This window comes from Otolemur garnettii, unplaced genomic scaffold (assembly GCF_000181295.1).
Source record: "Otolemur garnettii isolate 467f Iridium unplaced genomic scaffold, OtoGar3 scaffold00006, whole genome shotgun sequence".
NCBI classification, from domain to species: domain Eukaryota; kingdom Metazoa; phylum Chordata; class Mammalia; order Primates; family Galagidae; genus Otolemur; species Otolemur garnettii.
In genome coordinates, this window is record NW_003852401.1 from 4,532,742 (window position 1) to 4,555,310 (window position 22,569).

Below are 22,569 nucleotides of genomic sequence, written 5' to 3' on the forward strand. Positions count from 1 at the left end.
CACATGAATACCTTTTATAATGCTTAAGTTGGGGGTTTCAGTGTACCCATCACCTGAATAGTGTTTGCTGCACCTGATAGGTTAAGTTTTTAACCCCTTCTCTAAGAAAAAAAAATACTGTGTGGAAAATGCCACGTAATCTCTCATTTATACACCCCATAAATGGACACCGATGAACCTGCAATCTTCTCAAGACACAAAGAACAAAGTACAGTACTAAGTCAGTTAATCAAGACAACAAGGTCACTGGCCATATGCTGGTCATTAACAAACTAAATTAGGGGGAAACATTGCATTTAACATGCATTTAAACAATGCATAGAACTTTAAATCTCATATCCCTAAAAGCAGACAGAAGAATATAGACATTAAGTGTGCCATAAGAACCAGGTCTGTGTTAGTAGACATACCTGGGATTTTGTGTTTCCTTAATTACACTATAGTAATTACCTGGGTAAAGGGAGGAGGGAGTTGAAATATAACTGTTATTTCTGTAAGTAGCAAAACAGATTCTTTCCTGTAGACAACAACTTTGTAGACTATTCTAAAAGTCCTCCTGGAATTTTTCCCGTGGTCCTTTCACTTTGACAAAAAGGCCAGGTTACATAGTTGATGGTAACTCTTCTGTATCCAGTCGATCTGCTTTTCTTACAATGAAAGGAAAGCTTCAGAGCCTATCTGGAATCCACTTCCTCTGCCCCCTGCTCAGATAAAGACAGAACTTCCTTTTCTACCAGATAGGTTTAAATTGTTTCTTAATCTCTATCACACCAAACTTCACACAACTTTGTATTGTACTTTTCAAATTGTTTCTTCTTAGTACCTACGTTTAGGGATCATGGCCAGATGGCTGTGTCCCTTTCCCACTCCTCGCAGTTTCCCTTCCCCAAATAATTTTTAAGCCCGCTGGGATTTTTTTTTTTTTTCTCATTCCACCTCCCACCCGATTTTATTTTATTTTTTAAACAGTATCCCATCCCAGGCGCCCCCTCTCTGACTGCCCAAAGCATTTTAATGACAGTTTACTTTAGCGATGTATCAGCAGACTGCTGCCTTTGCCACCTGAATTTCAATTTCTTAATTTACAGCCCAGATAAAACAGAATGGAGCAGGATCTGGGCTGCTCTCTACATTGGGTTGGCCTTATCAAGCGTGAAGTTTGGCGCATTGCAAACCTATTCAAGTGATTATCTGTTGAGGACCTCTCGAGCCATCTCCATCTCTGCAGCGGGCTGATAAGACAGCTGTTTCTCTAGCCGCTGTGTCTCCCCGGGCCTCAGTCTTCTTCTGATACAAACTCCGCCTTTGTCACCGTGCCCCGGTGCTGCCACTTGCTCTGTGGGGCAAGGGCTCGATCTAAACATACGTGGGGGGAAAAGTGAGTGTGTGTGAGAGCAGAGGAAAGAAGAGCGCGAAGGCAAGGAGAGACAGAAGGGGAGGAGGGAAAGAGTTCGAGACCGAGGGAAGCGGGGCGGGGAGGGGGCAGGGCGGCGTGCGAGCGCGTTTGATAGCGCTGATTGACTGGTTGCTCAGCCCGGCTTTATTATTTCAAATTAGACGTGCATCTCACACAAGTGGAAACATAAATCTTCAATATAAGAAAGAGCCTCCGAGCATCACAAGCAGAAAATCCGTTTCTTTCCAGGTCCTGGTAAAGGGGCCGGCAAAAAGACTGATTGCTACCAGCTGAGACAGATGGTTTCCTTTAACTTTGCAAACTGCTATTTTTAATTACTTGTATTAATTTTGCATGAGATGTATCGGCTCCAGGAGGAAGCTTGGAGAAGGCTGTTAGCATCCCTGAAACAAATGGACAGAAGCCTCTGATTTGCCTCTTCTCACCTCCAGTTTTCCTTAGCGCACCTTCAAATGGTCGCCTAGATTCTCCCTTATATGCCTGGGAAAGACGTGAATTTATCCCCCTAAAAGTTGCTGTTGAGTAAAAAAGGGGAGGAAAATCTGAATTAGTGGGAGAGTGTATATTAATGATCGTCCATCCGAGGCTGCAAATATATTTTCCGAGACACTAGAAGCACGTGCAACAGATCTTAGACTGAGTATCTGCAGGCAAATCATTTAAAGGAGAATGACCCTCACACAAAATTTGCCCAGAAAAGATGTGTGGGGTGTGTGTGTGTGTGTGTGTGTGTGTGTGTGTAAGGCAATGGGGACAATCTAGGTAGGTCTCAAAGATTTGCTGCAACACTAGTTACATTTATTTATATTTTTAACATTTAAAGAAACAATTCACATATCCTTAAGTGTAAACAGCAACTTCAGGATTCAGGGGGAATTTCGTTGAATGTGCTTTCTTACTTTTCAGCCTTTCCCCTGGAACAGGAGTTTAAAGACACCAGGTAAAGAGAAAGTAAAGGATGTTTGTAATCCTGCTCACTGCCACCCCTGGCACTGTCCGTAACGGAAAGTGCTGGCAATATAAGAAATCCTTTGCAAAATCGTCTTTCAGGTCACTCACCTTTGGAGAAAAGGCTTTGCCCCTTTGCCAGGAGGTCGAAGGAGCCTGGAGAAGAATTGAGGGAGGGGAGGGAAGGTGAACTAGTAGGCACTTTTTTACCCCCCTGCGATTCCCACCGGGAATTCCGAGGATTAAAAATTCTGGAGTAGGTTTAACAGACTTCAAATACTACCTGGATTTGCATTTATTTTCCATGAACACTTTGATGAAAGTCAGGCTCATTCGGGCAGGAGAGTGTATGTAAAAGACAGTAGAAAGTGCGCAGTGAATTCCGGGCTCTAACCCTCTTGCCAGCTTAATTCAAAACAAACCTCTTTTTATGGAGTAGGACAATCTCTTCCTCAGAGTTCCTGGAATGAAACATTCCCAAGAAGTGCAGTTCCCGTGCCTCACAGGGAGGGACAGAAAACCGGATCAGGCTTTGTAAAACTCAATTCAAGGTCTGCTTGTCTCTGTCCATGGTGCTAATCTCTGCCTCATTCTTTTTCCGGGTAGCCACAGTCTTAATTCACATTGGTGTCAATTTTTACCACATTATTTTTGGTTATTTTGTTTTCCATACTGTGGAAGGAAAGTTGACACAATATTTTAAAGAAGAATAAATAAAGGAGCAGCATCAAGTTGTATAAAATGTGTATTTTTCATGCAAGGATTAAACTATCACATTTCCAATATGATGAACCACAATCCCCACTCTCCCCCAAAGCTCAACAAACTAACAGAGAATAATATTTTTGTTCCTCTGAGAGTGCTTACTGTTTGGAACTACTGCCTTAACCAAACATTGTAAACTCATTTACATAGCTTAATTTACTTTAAAAAGTTACAAGTAGTTTACAGCATCCTTTATTATAAAATGCTAAAAATCATTCTCTTCCTTGTCCCCAGGAGGACTAGGGTAAGGAGGTTATTTATCTTGAAAGACGTTGTCCACAACAGCTTTACAGATTCCTGTAAATGACTATTCTTTTTAAAAGAAACTTAGTAAAATAATCAAATGATCTAATTGCTTTCTTGGCTTTGAAAACTATTCTTTTTGCAACTGTTACACATCAAACTTTTCCTCCAAGCTTTCAGTAACTCCTTCTGTTTTCCCTCTGCAATTTAAAAGTAATGCCAAAGACTTTGGGGGTATGTCAGAGCTAACATGATTTAATCATAACTCAAATGTCTTTTAAACACTTTTTAAATGGAAGATCAGATGCTGTGGATAATTCTTTTACATAACTACGAATGAAGATGAGTTGATTATATTTTTGCTTAATCTGGGGTGAGATGTTTGCATATAGCTTTCATTAATCACAAAGTAACATGTATTAAAGTTTCAGGCAATGAAACATGAATTTCAAAGTGAAATCTACATCCAGATTTCACTTGTTTTAAGTAGCAGTACTCAATTTTTATTTTCATAAGTTGGAAAGTACATGTTGCTTACAGTTCATGTATCCATTTAAAAGTTTTAAAATTTAAAACATCTGTTTTATTGAGAAAATAAACTAGTATTTTAATATATTTTCAATTTCTTAAATAATGTAAGTTCATTTTATTTGCACAGAAAAGACATGTTTTAAAATGACAATATTTAAAAAAAAATTTGTTCCTGTGCCAAAACTGGAAAAAACCCATACATACTGAATCTGTATAATTCAGCATTTTGCATTTGAATGAACATTTATGATTTTATATGTAATTTGTTTACCAATACACATGCTAGATTTTCATTACTCTATACTATCCCCAGATTTCCACATTATTCTCACCCCCCTTTTGGAAAATATACCACTGTAATCTATAAACTTTTCTTGTGGTTACAAAATGCACTAAAAAATAAAGTATTAGTTTCCACTGAATTATAGAATGATAATGATAAAGATTTTCTTCAAAATGCTGAGATTACATGAGCATGTGCAACTAATTCAATATTAATTTAAGAGCATGGTAACAAGGAGAAAAGACAATTCACAATAGATAAGTCTTCAGTATTATATTTTTACCTAAATTGTATTTATTTAAAGGTTATTTCTCTCACTGAGGTAGGGGTGAGGAGTTAAAGGAAGATGACTACAAATCCAATCTTCTGGTATTCATACATCTATTCTAGATAAGATGGAGTCTTTCTGTCTTTTTCCCAACCCCTTGATTCCATTTCTTCAAAATGCTTTTCTTTTTGCCCCCAGTTTCACTCATGTCTATAGAATAGTTAAAAGTTGAAAATAAGACCCCAGAGGTTGTTATATAAAGAGTGGGGGTAAGGGTTAGGGCATGATTTTGGGGGGGGTCATGATTTTCATAACTGCTAATTGTAAGATAACATAGTGTCAGGCCTTTTTTCTCAACACCGACTTATCGTCAGGCAAAGAAACAGAACTCTGGCATTGTTATACTGGCTATAAGGGAGAAAAACAGGTCTATTATTTGCCATTAGTCATGTATCAGCACTCAAGGACACTCTAAAGGAACACTGATTTACTTTATTCTTCACTTTCAAGTCATTTTGCTCTGGGACCATCTGTCCATTCCCCCTCTATGACACCCCACCCACCTGGAATTTCTAACTCTTCTCTTTCCCGCATTCTCAAACCGTGACTAGCAATAAGTAGGTAAAGGAATTCCTTTCAAATAGGCATGTGCCTCTAGATACCTTACATTTTTGTGTAATAAATGTAAGTACTGTCTAGGAAGTTGGTGTTATCTTCCAAGATCCAAATGAGGCATTCTGGCTGGAAAAGATGCAGGTCAAGTAAATATTGTCTCTATTTATACATCCGGACGATCCTGAGGACCTCACTTTCATTTAGAGGAAGACCTAAATATCATGAATAAAATTGTATTTCTTTCTCCTGAATGTTATTAAAATTTGGGATTGTAACAAAGTATTCTTCATCTATAAAGCAGAAACATTGATAGCACTTGGTCATCTGGTTAAACTTTTTACATCCTCAGAGAAAGAATCTTGATAAAAGGTTCCATTATCTTTGCTGTTAGCAGTACATGTGTGGTCTAAGAACTGCACTGCCTGCAAATGCAGAGGAGTGGCTTGTTCTAATTTTATATACAGCTGCTCTTTTTGAGTCATCAGACACCTCAGAGTGAAGGACCTTAGCTTTACTCAGTACCCCTTTTCCTGAATAGGATGTTTATTCTACACTTTTCTCTTCCAAGATGAAATGAAAGCTAATTCAAACCGTGCAGCTCTAAGAGTATTTCTGACTTCATCCTTATCCTAAAAGGACTGGGGGAAAGGGTATGGGGTGGGGGTAGAGAAAATCTACAATATGCATATATTAAAATAGAGAAAGACATACAATTGCCCAATATTTAATACAAGATGCAGTACTAGAACACAAATCGAAAAAGGCATGCGGCCAAGTAATGGATGTACATTCATCCCTTTCACTCAGATCAAAGAGAAGGAGCTCTCAATGACTCATACATACCGGACAGAGAGTTTAATGTTATAAAGAAACATGCCATAGATGCAGCAGTGATGGCAAAGGAATGAATCTTTCTGAAGTACAAAAATTTAAGAGGAAAAGAGATCGTGCCATATCGCAAACTCTGATAGTACAGTTCCAACCCTCCCACGTTGCTCTCTCCCCATTTCTTTTTGCTTCTTGCATTTCCCTTCGCCGCCAGTGTTAAGTGTGTACCTCCCCGCACAACTTACCTTGAAACGGGACTCCATTGAGCTCTCGAGAGTGACACAACCTCTTAGCCAATCGTATCACGCGGCCCCGCCTGGGCGGTCTCAATGGAAGCATCTAAACCAATCAAGACCCTGGAGCGATGAGCAAGTTACGTTGTGGCGCGACTCGGCGTATACTTCCGCGCGTGCTGGCCGGGATAGGAGCCTGGCAGAGCAGCTGCACACACGGCAGTGCGGAGGCAGAGAAGGGGTTGGTGATACGGTGCTATAAATCTGTGGTCCAGTCCACCTCCTTTTTAAGACGTCCTCCCCCGTTATTTCTGGTCTCACTTAGAGATGCAGCAGCTTACTCCTGTAGCGACCTACTAAAAAAGCAACAAGGAGAAAGACATCGTCTTTTTGAAAAAACGTTCTTTCGTCTCTTTTCTTTGTTCCTTGGTTTGTTTTTCTTGCCCCTTTTTGTTTAGTTGAAAGGCAATAGGAGGGTAGTCTCTCCGTCTTTTTAAACTCTCTTTTTTAAGTTTCCCCTCCCCTTTCATATTTTTTTTTCGCCATTTCTTTTAGCATTGGACTTCGGGGTCGAAAGCATTTCTTTTTATTTGCTTCTTTTAAGCCGAGCACAGTTTAGGTTTCGTGCTGTCTTAAGAGAACTATCCAGCAGCTTCTTGCTCATCCTTATTGGGAGAACTGCACCGTTACTTTAAAAACACACATACACAAAAACCTTAAGGGAGAAAGGTAAGTTTCGGTTTGGTTTCTTTAATCATTAGTTGCAGCGATGCGCTGGCAAACCCAGAAAACCTGTAAGTGAGCAGAATACAGAATATGAAGTTAAATGCACATTTGTCTCATTTCAAAGCTACTGTTCTGCTTTTTAATTCCAGTGAGCTATACTAAAAGACGGTGGACGCATGCTTAACGTATTGAGTATTGCAAATGCTAATGGTAGAAACTTAAGGGGTAAATGTGGCGAGGGACGAGCAGAGTACAACGGGAGACTAGATGTTGAGTGAGCTTTGGGACTGAGATTGGAAGTTCATTTCGTGGGAAGAGAAGGATAACTTGGGTGTTGGGGGATGCATGCCTCTACTTTCGCAAAGCAATCGGAGGACCTGAGAGGCTTTAGTATCATTAAGAGAAATCAGAAGCCTGGACTTGCAGCTTAGACCAGCGAAAACCTCAGGCTTAATTGCATTAACCAGATAGCATGTGCTGGGGAGATGGGATTGCCAGATGGAATTTAGATGCTGCACCAGGCAGCGAGTTGTAGTTGACTGAAAAAAAGTACATGCCGCCTGAGGGCTGGGGCTGGGCTGGGGCTAGGGCGGTTAGAAGCTGTCAAAACTCATCACTGAATGAGGGCTTTACTTCTTGGACTCCAATTACTGTAATTCAGTTTTAAAAGAAGATAGCCAATTTGGGGCCGAATTCTTAAGCCTGTACCGGATATGAGATTCCCTTTGTTCAGAAAAGCGTAAATAAGATCCTTGGAGCTGTCTGTGTCTGTGAAGTGGCGGCTGCCTGGGAGCCCTCGCTGTGTTGGGCGCTGGGAAGTGGATTCCAAGCCCTGTCCTTGGTCCTACGCGGCTGACTTCGCCTTCGGGGCGAGGGAGAACCCCTTCACAGCCGCGAGGCTTCGTAGCCACCGCAGGAATCAATTCGGCTACGTATCCCTCACCCCCTCCTAACCGCTCCCCCTTCCTCGAATAGCTATTGTTAAACTGACGCCGGGAGAAAGATGGTTGGGGATGAGAATCTGGGCAGACAGGCACAAGCTTCATTTTAACTTTTGGGATTTCTCAGGGGTTAGCAGAAACCAGCAGGCTTTCTACTGCGAAAGGGAGAATCCAGGGTAGAAATGGGAAAGGGGGAGGATGTTTGCCGGGCAGGCAGGGCGGAGTGGGTGGTGGTGGAACCAGGTGCTGGCTTTGCCATGAAGTTTAAATTGTTGGCACGAGAGGGTGTGGGTGACTGTGTGCGTGAGATCGCCAGTGTGGTGCTTGAAAGGCAGAGGAGGGGGAATGGTACAAAGCCGGTTGGGGTTAACGTCTCGCTGCTCTCCACCCCACCCAGTTCGAAAAGCCAGAGCACCAGCAGCCTCCTCGGACTCCACTCTGCTATGGAGGATAGGGGCTAGGGGTGGCAAGGTGGCAATGCCCACCATGGGAGCTCCGCGGCGGACAGGACCTCGAGTGGCCATTGTTGCTTAATTTATGCCCAGCACGTTGCTACGTACCCACCTATTTCACGTCTTCAAAGAATTAATACGAGAGCTATACAACTGTGGCAAATTGGAGGTTGGATACGTTCTTCACTTTCCATTTTCAAGTACAGGCTAGCAACACTAGTGCCGAGACTGGGTATTTTCTCACGTAATTACCATCTGCAGGTTTGGCTTTATTATGGAGAGGGTGAGAAAAATAGCCAACATTTAGTATTTACTCAACACTGCTGGACGGGGAAGGATGTCTCTGTACTTTCTCCCCGAAATGCATGGATTCTCTCCCATCCCCCACGCATGTGCAAGCACACTGGTTGGTTAAGATTCTAAACCTTTAGCCCTTTCTCCACACTATTTATTATACCCATCTTCTGGATGGTGGCGGTGGGAGGGAGATGAATACGTTTTATTTCCTAGGCCTACACTACTAACTTCAACCTATAAAAATGTAGTCTTAAAATGAAATGGGAAAAAAGTACAGAGCGGACAATGGTAACCGAAGAAATTACTTTCCTAATTGAAAATCAATCCCAAAGGTTAGGAAAAGAGTGTTTGTGTTTTGGGGGAACAGAAGGGTAGCTAACCTGTTTAGGCCCATAAGACTTCCTGGTAAAATGGCCTCTAAAACGGGACATTTGAAAGATTTGTCAGAATTTGAGCAAATAAGTTGGCAAAAAAGAAAAATGTTGAGTGTTTCAAAGTCGCTTTTTATGGGGTTGAATTTTTTTTTTTTAAAAAACAACGATTTCCCTTAGTTACTGCTGTCATTCTCTGAGTCTACAGCAGGCATTTCAACTTTGCTTTGCCTCTTTTAACCAAGTGCTTAGGCACCCCGCTTTAGAAAGCTAACCTCTTCTGGAGTTCTCCACAAAAACGCTAGTGGTTTGGAAGACTTGGGGAACTCTGTTGAGAGGTCTTTCATAACTTCAAGAAGTAAGCTTCAGGAAGTAGGGTGTAGAGCATTGTAAGAGTTTTATAGGCTTGGACAAACTAGGTAGGCCCATTTTCACCTAACGTTTGGAAACAGGTATTCTTAGCAATCCTATGTGCCTGGGAATATTATAATTAACTGTTTAGAGGGAGGTCAAAGAAGCGCAGGCGCTATGAGCAGTTTTCCCAAGAACCCGTACAAAGTCAATTAAGGTCATTTAATTGCAAATCGGATTTGGGGTGACACAGAAATGGTAATATAAAATCAATCAGTTATTTCAGGGGTCCCCAGTCTTGGTCCCCCTAATTAAGGGATGGCCTCTTTCCATTTTGACCGCATTTGAGCCCCCTACTTTTCTAGGATGAATTGACTTCGCCCTGGAGGGCAAATGTGCCTCTTTCACCCCTGCCTCGGGTTAGACGAGTCCTCTCCCTTTCCCATTCCCTGCCCCGCCCGTCGCGTGGGGGTGGGAGAGCGCTGGGGCGCCCTTAGCGGACCTTGCTGCATCAAACCCGCATCATGCCCTTGAAGCTGTAACCTCGGTCACGTTCTTGCGGCGACTCAGTTGCCCACCGCTCAGTTCCTTTCTCTTACCTCCTGCGATTTCAGGTAGGTATGACAGGTGGTATTTTTAAATGTAGTTTTTTAGGGAGAAGAGTAAAACGGAAGCCTTTGCAAAGAAAAAAAATCCCAGCACGACAGGTGCTCTCGTAATTAAGCGGCCGAGCAGGTGTAAAAACGTGCTCCTGCTGCGTGGCTCCAGGGTCGGTTTTGACTCCCAATTGTGGGGCCGGGTCTGAGGACAAGCACAGGTTTTTCTGTGGGAAAAGGGATTGAGCCCGACCAGGCGAGGGGGCGGGCCAAGGCAAGGCAGTTATGGGATGGTCCCTCGGTTAAGAGTTGGTCTTTTCGGGCGTGCGTGGGGGCGTTCAAGGATGCGGCTAGCGGCAGGCGTTTGCCTAGTCCAGTGCAGGATTTCCTACTTTGCCTTGGAGGCAGAGTATAGCACCCCGCACAGGTACTTCGGGCTTATTTAAACGTCAGATTCCATCCATCTAGGCAGGGAGGGGCAGCGGGGCTAAGCTCTTAGTTTTCCGTCGAGGAACAGGACCCTTGGGCTGTGAAGTAGGGGTAAAGAGGTCTTTTAACTTTGAGATATATGTGTATATATGTATGTATATATTTGATACACATATATATCAAAGTAACCCCCACACTAGCCACTTTGACTCTCCGTTAGCGGCTGGAGCCTCAGGGTTTGCAAACTTGCACCTGAAAGCGTCCGCCTCTGGGCGCTTAATACTCTCCGCTCGGTCCTGAGAAACCCGGTCCGGGGGTCTGCTGGGAATCGGAAACCTGGAGGGACAGAGCTGAGCGGCCGCAACCGAGCGAATACCCGCAGGCACCGACTCGCGGGGCGGCGGGGCAGGGCACGCGCCGGCGGCAGCCGCGGCGCCACGAACTCGCCGCCGGCCCCGCCTCCTGGCGCTCTTCCAAGAAAGCCCCTCCTCCCCGCCCGGCTACAAACGGCGGGATCGCGGCGCCCGGGCGTCACTGAGGCAGCAGCCGGCCGGGTGAGAAGGGCGGTCGCCGGCGCGGGTGGGGCGGAGATTCCGCCGGGCTCCAGTCCGCCTTCCCGCCGCCGCCTCTTCGCGGAGCTCGCCTGGAGCGACTCCTCCGCGGCTGTGCTGACGGCCAGCGGCACGAGCCGTAGTAGCTGCAGCTCCGAGTCACAGCAGGCAAGTGCGGGGGGCGTGGGGGCGGGGACGGCGGCCGCGCCTTGCCTTGCTCTGCCTCTGATCCTTTTTGGACGCCGGGGCTAAAGGCTGTGCGCGTCCTCGCGGCGCCTGGCTGGAGCTGGGGAGGTCCGGCCTCGCCTGGGCTGTAGTCTTCGTCCCGACTCAGGGTGGGAACGCTGGTGGGGGCGGCGGAGGTTGCGCCCGCGAAGTTCCTAGAGCTCGGCCCCTGGTGGCGGGAGTGGAGGGAATTGGGCGCTTTGGGAGGTGGCACCGCCCCTCCCGTGGGCACAAGCAGGTTGGAGGCTGCGGGAGCCGAGCGGGGCCAGTCGCGCCAGGCAGCGTGCACGGGCGTAGACGTGCCTGGGCACGGCCGCGTGTAGCGCGAGGAAACTGTGCCGAGACGCAGGTGAGTGTATTGGAGGGAAAGTGGGGGTGGGGGCTTTTCTAGAAAAAGGGCAAGATTTCCTGTGGGGGACTGGCAACCCCGCCTTGTGGGAGGATGTGTGCACTGGGTCTTCCTGCCGAACACGCCGGGGTGGTGTCTGCTGTGTGCCTACTTGATAGCGCGCTTCCTCGCGCACGTTTCTTGGATCTCTCCCGGCGTCTGGAGACTTGCAGCGGCCACGCGTGTGCGGAGGTTGCGTGGGTGCCCGGGGTTAGAAGCAAAGATGATTCTCCTTACGCGTGTTAGGTGAGGCCGGGCGCGGCCGCGCGAGGTCGCAGCTCGCGGTCACATCCCGCGTTTGCGCGCTAGCCGGGCGCTGCGCGGGAAGCGCGGGCGCTCTGCTGGGTGAGGCAGGCTCTGGGATAAGCTCTCTCGCGGTGCGGAATCTGCTCCTCGGGCTCCGCCGGAGGTTCAGCCAGCAGCGGCCCCGGTGCTCCGATGTTTGTGCCAGCACTGATGAGATTGGCGGCGGAGCCAGACGGACCAGCCTTGGTTCACCAGCAGGTGCTCTTTCGGTGGCCGTGACAATGACCAGGCAACAGAGTCCTTCCGTGGCGCTTCCTTAAAAGCCTGCTTGTTATCCTTGAGGGCCAGAGCGCAAAACCATGCCTCTCTAGACGTGAGCTATGAGCATGGAGTTGTACCTGTCCAGATGGTCATTTAGAATTATGTGCCTGTTTTAAAAATCATCTTCATGATAAAAATTTTCATCTTCTATCGTCTCTGCATTTTCTGAAAATGTAGGAAAAAGAGGATCTACCTGTTATCTACTGTTTATTCCCTTCCTTAAATAACTGTACTTAGCATTGCCAAAATGTAATACCTCCACCGAGGTCAAAGAGCTTTTTAAAACTTAATTTTAAAACTTAATTTTCTACATTTCAGAAAATGCAACCTGGTCTCAGAACTTGTAGCAAATAAGTCCATTTGAAACCATTTGAATACCAGTTGGGGTGTAATTCCCCCAGCCCTTCAAGGAAAATCTATTTGTCTATATACTGTTTAGTTGCCCTTGAAGACAATTTTCTTAAGAATCGTTTTCCCAGAGTCGTTTGAATTTCCCATTTGTGCTAAGTTCGCACTTTCTTGTGGATACTAACCCTGGAGTCTCCATTTTAGTGATCGAGTGCAAAAGCTGTCTTGGGTTTATTTTTTCTTGGTCCTTTGGGTATAGAAATAGTGACTATTTTGCTTGATGTACCTAAATGCTACTGCAGTTGGTTTGGGGCCTTTTCTTTACAGGAGGTTTTTAGGGATGTTAATTAACTTGCTTAGTTTGGTGGGGAGTATATGCTTGTGGGAAGTTCTCTTGCAAATTGGGAAGGGGGAAAATAACATCTGGAAGATAATGGCTGGGGTGGGGTACGAAAAATTAGATTATGAAAAACCACATCCAAGTCTTTGTGATCTACCCCCCTTCTTGAGAGCATTTTTTTTGTGATCCTACCACCCTTCTTGAGAGTATTTTGAGAGATTAAAACTGGTTCCTTGTTTCTTATTTTGGTAACTTTGTCCTGCCAGCTTTTGGGGAATGAGTTTTGTTCCTCCTATCTCTATTTTAAAGGCAGAACCTGTTTAAGCGCACACACACACCCCCTTGTCATTAGGCGTTTTCTGTGTTGTGTATATTTGTAGGTAAATGTCACATCAGCTTTTTTTCAGCTGCCCATTCTCTTTCCCCATGGTACAAGAGAATTTCATATTTTGTTCTATGCTCCTTATAGAACAACTGTCCAGGGCTGGTCTGTGTCTGACTGTCCACCTGTTACTTTCTGTGGAATCTTATTTTCCTTTTCTAGGCCAAGGATGTGTTAGTTGTTGATTTGTTCTAGTGAGTAAGGACCTTTTGGACCTTCTGTCGCAGTTTCTGTAGTTTTACTTAAGACCTACTCCTGCTAGGTTTAAGAAGAACAATGCGGTGACATTTCTACTACCCTCTTCCTTGGAGTAGCGTTTTTGTTCCCTGTATGTAGACGTTCCTGGCTGAATCCTTGTAACCAACCGTTCTCAGCTCTTCCATCCTTGGGTGCTTATCCTGTAAAAATAATGCCCCTCCTTCTATTCTAGAAGGAGGTCTCAAGTTCTCTTTGAGGACACAGCAAAGCCATCCCAAATACCCTGACTTCCAAGCTGGTATCAACCTTTTCTTTTCTTTTTGCTGAAAAAAGAAAAACATTTTTTTTTTTTTTTACAACCTGTAATGCTTTTCAGGTGTTAGGATGGCACATGAGCCCCATAGTGTTACATAACCTTCATATTTTTGTTCCCCAAAGGTTAGATACTCAGAGCATATCAAAATAGACTTTACCATTCACCGTTTTGATCCCTTGTTTGCATGGTAATTTCTTTTGCTCTCATTAGAAGCTAAAGAAAACTAAATCTAGCACGTCTTCACATTCTTATTGCCACATTTAACAGTCACAATGTTTACTTGGAAGTGAGAGTTAGAGATGGGTGGTATTTATTTAGCTTGGTCTGGTTACTTTTTTTGGTGGCATTGTGGGAAGGCTGGATAGGTAGGGTGGTGGTAGGCCTGGATGGTGTGCCGCCCTGTGGAAAACCTTCCCATAGCAGTCCACCTCAGCTCTTTGTTTACTTGGCTACTCAGGCGCGGCTGCTTTATGAGCTTGGGACTGTGCATTTACACACTGTCTCCCATCTTGAAATTGTTAAGAATTTTTGGACAAGGGCACCCTGCATTTTTATCTCACACTGGGACCCACAGATGATCCTGGTTAGGTGCTTTCCCGCTTGTTAATATTTAGCTTGCCAGTGTTGGCATTTTGTTGATATAGTGTTGCTTGGAGGCTTTTTGCTCTGGTGATATCCCACCCTACTCTCAAATTAACTCTACTGAGGACATAAAATGTATAGAATGTTCACTTGCTTTGACTTCTTTTTACAGATATGGAAGTCTACTGGTTCTGGTTTCTCGGGAATCACATATCATAGTTTAATGTCAAATCCACTGTTTTGTATATTTTAATTTGGGAAGAACATTTATTGTGTATTTATTTGGTTCAAGATACTGGATGGTTTACAGCACTAGGTGATTATTTCTGGATTTCAAGTAATGTGAGTGTGCTAAGGAGAAACAGAAGGCATTTAACCTTAAAAGGCAATATTGTAAAGCTTTTGTGTATTAGAAGATATGTATTTGTTATGGTTTAATTGGTAACTTCAGGAACAGAAATAAAAGTAGAAGTATAGAAAAATAATAGGTTTTATGGAATACTTAGGAAATTTTTCACTAGCAAGAAATGAACACATTTGACTTCCACCTTGTGTGATGTGCATCACAACTGTCCCTTTTGTAAGATCACAAGGAAGAGTTTATTTCAAGGGAACATTATTTTCTATATCTCTACTCTTGTATTCCAATGTATAAAATAAAACAAAATGTGACTGTTGTGTGAGCAACACTGTGCCGGGTGCATCCTCCCATTTGATTCCAGTACTAAGCTGCAGAACAATAACTGCCTTAGAAAAGATAAAAATTCAGAATGATTCTCCTGAACGCATATCACTTTTGTACCATCATAAAATAAAAATAAGTCACACCATCATAAGTTGGGGCCATCTATAGTGATAGATTAATACCAGGTTTTTTCCTGTGATTTAGAAAAAGTTTGTGTCATAAAAATAAAATACGTATTCTAAATGACTAACTTTTCTTTTCCTCCAGAGCTTTGTTATTGTGGGATGTCCATTACTGGACATTATTTCCAGTAACTGTGTTAACGAAATATCACAAAAATCCCCGTCTTACAAAATAACAAACTAATAAACTATTCCTTCAAGATGGGTTTTTATTTTATTTTGTGTCTTTTTTTTTTTCATTTAAAGCTTTATTAGACACTTTCTTGGCTAATTTTATCTCCTTACAAGTATAGGGTGTGATACTTTTGGAATTTTTAGCTTTTCTGTGTTTTCTTATTATGGGGTCATTGTAAAATTGGAACTTCTTGTTAATATTGAAGCGGGTGGGTATCTGAGCATCTGAAGAAAAGCTGTAGGCTTCTTTGCACACAAATATATACAAACATTCCATACAGTTTTTACTGTCATGCCCTCTGGAGCAAAAAGTGTTAACATGAGTTTCTTTTTGGGAAACAGAGCTTTGGCAATCCAGGCTAAGAATTTCTTACACTATGAGACTAGGACAGAGGTAGTCAGGTTCTCGGGTGCAGTTGGGTTTAGTGATGCAGGCCTTTAGCTTTTTTGAATGATGACTCTAAGCTTGCCTGTGTCATGGTTTTAAATCTGTTCTGTTTTTGTAAACAAATATTACACATGTAAGGTCTTGTGAGCACAGTGCTGCCCGTGTATCTGCTGAGCTGTCTTGTCTCAGTAGGTTTTGTCACTTAGGTTGAAATTCTTAATTTAGCAGAGCCAGGTAGAAGTTTGATGTTTCAAGTGTCTGGTTTTGGCTCGATTGGCTGTGTCCTTGGTATCTTCACCTTTTTTTTGTGTATAAAATCTCACCCTCCCTATCTCAAGGACTGGATAAAGATAAACATATTGAAGCACACGATTTTTGGCAGTGAAATGACAATATTTTCTCAATTGGAAAGGTGGTAATAGGTGGTCCCCATAGATTAGTTTCATATTTTTGGCTTTCAGTATATTATGAAATATGGTTAATGGTTCTTTATAACACACCATCAATGTATCTCTTTGCCATGGAGGAAAAGAAAAATCCCCAAATACAGGGAGGATTTGAGAGACTTGTGACTTTGAGCATTTCAGTATGGAAATGGATATATTTATATCTGATACTGGATCTTGGAAGGAAATTTTGAAATGCATTTTCCTTGAAAATATAAATAATGCTAAAAGATTACGTGTGAGATTATGAGAATTTAGCCAGCTAACATTCCAGGAATATAAATTTCTTAATTTAAATTTTCCATTTTTTTCCGTGAAAAATCAGATTTAAAAATTTAACTGTTTGTTAAAATAACCAGTCCATATTTTTCCTGATTTGAACTTTGTTTAATTTCTTGTCAAAGATCTATTCTTATGTATCATAAAATGGATTTTGTGTAAAATGGATTTTTACACCAAAATACATTTTTTTCTGCTTGTTTTAATACTTTTCCCCACTCCAACTGAAAAGTCTTTGATGGATGCCCTGTCAAGTAAGTTATTGGAAATTGCTCACTTGTTAAGTTTTTAAAGGATGTTTAACACTTTTTTATTCTTCAGGCATCATTTGTATATATCAGATGTACAAGAGAGATTTCTAAGCATATAAATCACAGTATTTGAAAATAAATTTAGTGAATTAAATGAAGGTGGGAGAAATATTCCCAGAACTGATTCTCCATAGTTTTCTTTGAGCTGCTTTTCAAAAACGAGATTTTTCTATTTCACTGATGTTGCTGCTTTACTGGAGGTAACATGGCAGGAGGGGTCACCCACCGTTATTGTGAGCTATCTAGAGTGTGTTAAATATACGTTTATTATAGCGTGAGCAAGTTTTAATAACCTATTCCCTATAAGGCTTAGTTCTGTAAGACTCGATTCAATACTACTTTCTCTTCTCTCAGTGCCATTTACTGATTTCTGACTGACTTTGTTTAAACCCCTGAGGTCTTTTCTGGCCTATGGTTGTGAATGACTCATGAACTTTTCCCAAATACCCGGTCATTTAGTGCTTTTGACTTTCATTTCTTCTTTTCTCCATTGTCTCTGCAAGGAACTTGAACTACCCATGGCCTTCCTCTCTTGTGACACCTCTGTACTTGTCCTGTCTCTCTTGTTTATCTTTTGAGCCCTGTGCTGTAACTACTTCTAACCTGGCAATTCTAGGTCAGGTGCAACTTACTCTGTTGTCTTTTTCTCATCCTGTACTTTTGCATTGCTTTTTTTTGCATTTTGTACATTGTACTCATTGAAGAGTATCTTCTGTGATCAAGCGAATCCTTGCTATTAGAGAAACGAGTATCAATGGACATACCGTTTGTGCAGCAGGTCCCCAAGTGTGGCCTTTGGGCTGCATAGGTCTTTTGATCGGCCTGAACTGTGTTTTACTAAGTTGTGAATTATTAATTTAGGGTTGGGAAATAGTATAGGAAGATACAGACTTTTAAGTCAATTTTTTTACATCTTGAAATAGTAGAAGGAGGGCACAACACTGAGCCCTCATTTATCAGCTGCCCCCTTGAGATGAAGCATGGTTTGTTTTCACTTTGGAGTAAGTCACTGCTTGGCTTTGCTGGGTATTTGAATTTATGAGTTTAATATGACTATTGGAATGAAAAAGTTTACTCAAATATAAAGACAAAAGAGTGGTTCTAAAGATTATATATTCTTTTGATTTTCTTCTCTGTATTTGCAGATAATGTTTGAATCATGTCAAATTGCTACTTTCAAATTTAGATCTTACAGTTTCCTTTAGGTAGAGATGTTTTGTCTTGGACCTTTCCTTCCTTAACCCCTTTTTGCAAAACAGTTTCTCTTTCTTTTATAAATTATGCTACTATGAGCTTATCTTTCCTTTTCCTCCTGGAATTTTAGGCCTGTCCCTGGTGCAAGTGGGGTTTTCTTCCTGCCAGTTGCCTGCTTCTATTTCAGATACTTTGGGGTCAGCACAGTTGCTTGGTGCTGTGAAAACTAATAGGATGTTAGAAGCTGTTTAAAAGCATCCCATGGCCCACCTACTAACCTCATGGCTATTGTTGTCAGCATATAAAAGACATTCTCCCCTCAGATTGCTGTCAAAGGGAACTGATATGAGAAGCTACCAGGTGAGAGGTTTATGCATGTGTGTTGTTTCTCTCACTCTCCCCTCTTTTTCTTTCCCCCAATTTTTGGACTTTTCTCCCCCTCCGTAGAAGCAGCAGGGCACCTTTAGCAAAGCTGTCTACAGTGTGTGCAGCAGAGCAGGCTGACGCGCCAGCAGAAGAAAGAGGCTCCACATGTCATATTTGGACCAATGCTGTAATTTTATTTTACAATACTGAAGGTAGATATTATTAATCTACTCCCGAGCATAATAGCACGATTTGAATAGCGGAGAGCAACTTTGGTGTGTGCTAATGTCTATTGAGATGAATACAGATGAATGCTAAGTAGGTAGAAAATGTCAGTGTAGAGCCTTCATTTCCGTGACTTTAAGCACTTACATCTCTAGTTAACTTTTTGTTCAGCCTGACAAACAGATGTGAAGATCTGTTTTATCAACCCAGCATTAATATAGCTTCCGAGGATGCGATAGTTCCCATAAAGTCCTGCTCTCCTGGAAGCCACTTGAGCTAGGCCAGTTATAATGAATCAGAATGTGTCCCTGTGTAGAACATTTTAGCAAAACCCTTCAGAATAATAGAAGCTTAATGTTGACACTTTAAAAACTTGGCACAATCTACAGCCCAATTATTTTAATATATATATTTGGGGTATGGGTTCAAGTGTATACTTTAAAAAAATTTGAATTAACTACATTTTTAAAAAGATAATGTAGGTAAATTCTGCACTTATTTTTATGAGACACTTAAAATATTCTTGGTACTGAGTGTAGTCTATGATTACGTGGATTCTTTTAGATGAATGTGTTGCTTGCCTTTGTTGCTCCCTGTAGCATCTGGTCGAGGGGCCTCCAGAGTGTCTTAGTTATTGGGTGAGGGTGGAGAATTGAGTATCAGCAAAAACAAGCATGTTTTATCTCCCTCAAGATAGAGAATCATTCTCATGAAAATTCCGCGCGGTAAGAATGAGTTTGGTATATGTGGGTTGGTAGTTTAATTTAGAGTTTAGACCTTTTCCAAATTAATTTTTTTAACTAGTACTTACTTAGTTTCGTTAGAGGATGCAAAAAAAAATTTCTTCATGTTTTTGTGTTGTGATTGTACTCATGCCTGAAATGTTGTGTAATAGTGTTTCATCATGTATCACTAAGTGCTAGCTACTGAGAGAAGAAAGTTATAAAATGTCTCAGTCCTTATGGTCCTTGTTTTGTCTGCTTAAGATGAGGTAGAAAATGATAATTTAAAAATCATATTTCTGTCTCTCTCTCCTGACCCCGAGTTTAATCGTATAAACTGAGTGCTTGAAAACTGAGCCAAAGGACATATCTTTGTAGTCTGGGCATTGAAATTAGGCCGGGTTGTTGTATACTGGTTTGGGGAGAGTAGTGTGGCTTTTCGTGGTCCATTTTGTCTATTTGTTTTGTTTTTGAGTCTTGTTCTTTACCCCCCTTCCTTCCATACCATTTTGTTCTTTTTGATTCTCTCTTTTGTGGTATAAGCAACTGTATTTCTTCATTTGCCAGGTGCCCAGTCACAGGTGAAAAACATTTATGCAAAACCTGCCAAGTTTTAAGTTGTGGCTGGAGAGAGAGAGAACTGCAGCTGTCTTAATTCTGCTATTGTCCCTGAAGAACCAATCCAAGGCACCTGTGTTGTTAAAATTACACGACGCCCCAGCCTTTCCCCAGAAGTTTATTCTCTCAACAGCATTATATGCCAGCAACCTCTGGGTATAACATTTATTTTTTAAAAACATGTAGAAAAAGGCAAATTGATTATAACATTTTTTTTGGCTTCCTTCCTCTTAGGAAGCAAGAAGCAGGTAACAGATCAGACGCTTGGATGCTTTAAGAGGATTGATTTACTCCTTCTCCTCAAGTCATCGATGGAGATGACTTGAGTGGATGCCTAAAGGCCAGGTCCCTCAGGAGTGTGCATTCTCTGGGCTGCTGACTGTAGCTTTCAAACGTGAGTTCTTGTTTTCAGGCTAGCCTGTTGCTTTTTTGCCTTAATGATATTTACATTTTTTAAAAAACATCTGAAAGAGAATTAAATAGCCTACATGGTGTGGTATCTTCTTGGTTTGCTGAAGAGGTTCATTCCCTCAGTTGGAACTATTTGAGGAATAATTTGTATTCTTGCTTCTTGGACTTTTTTTTAATCCCTCTTTTACAAGGAGTTTGGCTGATCTATAAATGTTTTTGGATAGTAGGGGGAAAGTTCGAACTCATAGTGAATGGCATAGTTTGTGATCTAGAGAAGAAGATTGAAGAGATCTATTTTGGCTTTCCTTTTGTACAACTTCTAAAGAAACTTCTAAATTACTGCCTTGATGCAATTAGAGAAAGAGATTTTGTGTTGGACCGTCAAGTTGGCAATGTATTGGGATGGGGCAGCACGCATTTGCCTGTTTTTAGTTGCTGACTGACTTTACTATTAGGAAGATAGAAAAATTTGAGGAATTAGCATTTCCAGGTGGTGAACCCCCTTCCTCCTCCCCAAGATGAAGGAACCAGAAGGAGCATTTCCTCAAGTAATGGTGATGGCACCAGTGTTTGTCCATACAGACCCTTACCATAGCTCTCTAAGATAATCATTTTTTGATGAGGAAAATGAAGCTCAGAGGTCAGTCAGGTGGTGTGACTGAGTGGGGATGGGAGGCTCAGGTCTGACTGTTTTCTGTGAACTCTAAAATGATCTTTTGACTTTTGGTAGTTTTGCTGGCTGAGGGTAAGGTAACTGAGATCAGAGACAGATCCAAGAGGCAGCTCAGCTTTAATGTTTGCGAATGTCTTGCTTCTGTTGCAGGTGCCTTGTAACCTAAAATGGTTTCGCCCCAGCAGCACCTGGACCTCACCTTTAGGCCTAGTGGTTTGGTTCCTGAGTGGAGGGCTCTAATTCCAGGTTGTTTTGTCCCTTTGTTTTTTGTTTTGTTTTGTTTTATTTTAAAGCTTCACTCTAGTCCTTGCAGCACTCCCAGGAGAATGCCCAGAACTTGTTCTTCAATGCCCGGATTCTGACCTTGGGTTATTTTAGGTCTGTGACTAGGTGACTTCTGGAAGTGATTCCATCACAGACTGGTGTCTTCCTGATGCCAGCTGGCATCCTGACTTGCAGGATTACTTTTTGGAACCATAAGAGGTATGGATTGGTTATTTTCTATAAGCAAGGATATGAAGACACTGTCTTCAGAATTATTTTAGGATGCTGTTAACATCAGGAAAGAAGATTGAAATACTGTATGTGCTATTCCTGGTGAAGGTGACATTGAGATAACCCCAGCTTACTGTAGTAGTGAATTTATAAAGTGTACTCTTTAAATGTTAGGTTTTTAAAATGAACGAGTTCCAAATATGGTGGACTTTTAGAAGTAGCCAGCAACAAAAAGTTTTGAGTTAAAAAAAAAACCCCTCAGATTAGGTGTTCAATAGGATATGCAGTGTCCAAATCTGAATCAATAAAATATCTATGCATTGAAGATTGTTCTTGATCCACCTTTCTCCAGTAAGCTGTCACATTTGTGACAGTAAAGTTCCTGCAACTTTATTGTTGTAAAAATTGGTTGCAAGTGGATGAGAAAGAATAGCAATGTAAGATATCTTGTGTTTCACCAGAAAGTGGTCGTCTGTGTTGTTCGTTACTTTCTCTCCCACCCCTAATTCAGGAAGTATTTGCTAAAGTCACTTGAGTTCTTTTAAAGTTTGGAATAAAGATAATACTGTGAAGAATTAATATAAGTTGGGCAAAGTGGCTCACACCTGTAATCCCAGTACTTTGGGAGGTCTAAGTAGGAGGAGCCCTTGAGGCCAGGAATTTTAAGACCAGTCTGAACAATTCTCAGGACCCGGTCTGTACAAAAAAGTTAAAAATTAGCTGAGTGTGGTACATGCCTCTAGTTGTAGCTGCTGAACAGCCTGAGGAAAGAGGATTGCTTGAGCTCAGGAGTTGGAAGCTGCAGTGAGCTATGGTCATGCTGCTGAACTCCAGTTTTGGTAACAACACAAGACCCTGTCTCTTTAGGAAAAACAAAAAGTTAATATAATGCACGATAATTGAGAAAATTATTTGCATCTGTAGATGAGTAAATCATGAATAATAGGTGATCATATTAGAATTTTCATCTCTATAAGGGAATTTTAGCAAAAACTGTTTTAACTAATATTTCCTCATGTCTTAGATGTGCAACTTTTACATTTTTTTTTTCATAGCTATATCCACTTAATGTAGTATTTTTGTCCCCAAAGCTGTGAGGCTAGTAACAATATCTTTCAATCCAAGAAAGAGAATCTTAGAATTGAGAAGCTGGAGTAGCTGCATGTTAACATATTCTTTGATTTATTATCTGTGCGCATACCTTACTCC

At 42.0% G+C, this 22,569-nt stretch overlaps 1 protein-coding gene across 1 annotated transcript in view; it reads left to right on the forward strand.

Annotated features, from left to right (window-relative positions):
* Window positions 1-6,597: 6,597 nt before the first annotated feature.
* The window catches only part of ELAVL2 (ELAV like RNA binding protein 2), a gene marked incomplete at its 3' end in the record, with an annotated part of 137,700 nt that continues 121,728 nt past the window's right edge, over window positions 6,598-22,569 (forward strand). The window contains exon 1 of the mRNA XM_023508898.1: window positions 6,598-6,860. The remainder of the gene's footprint in view (window positions 6,861-22,569) is intronic.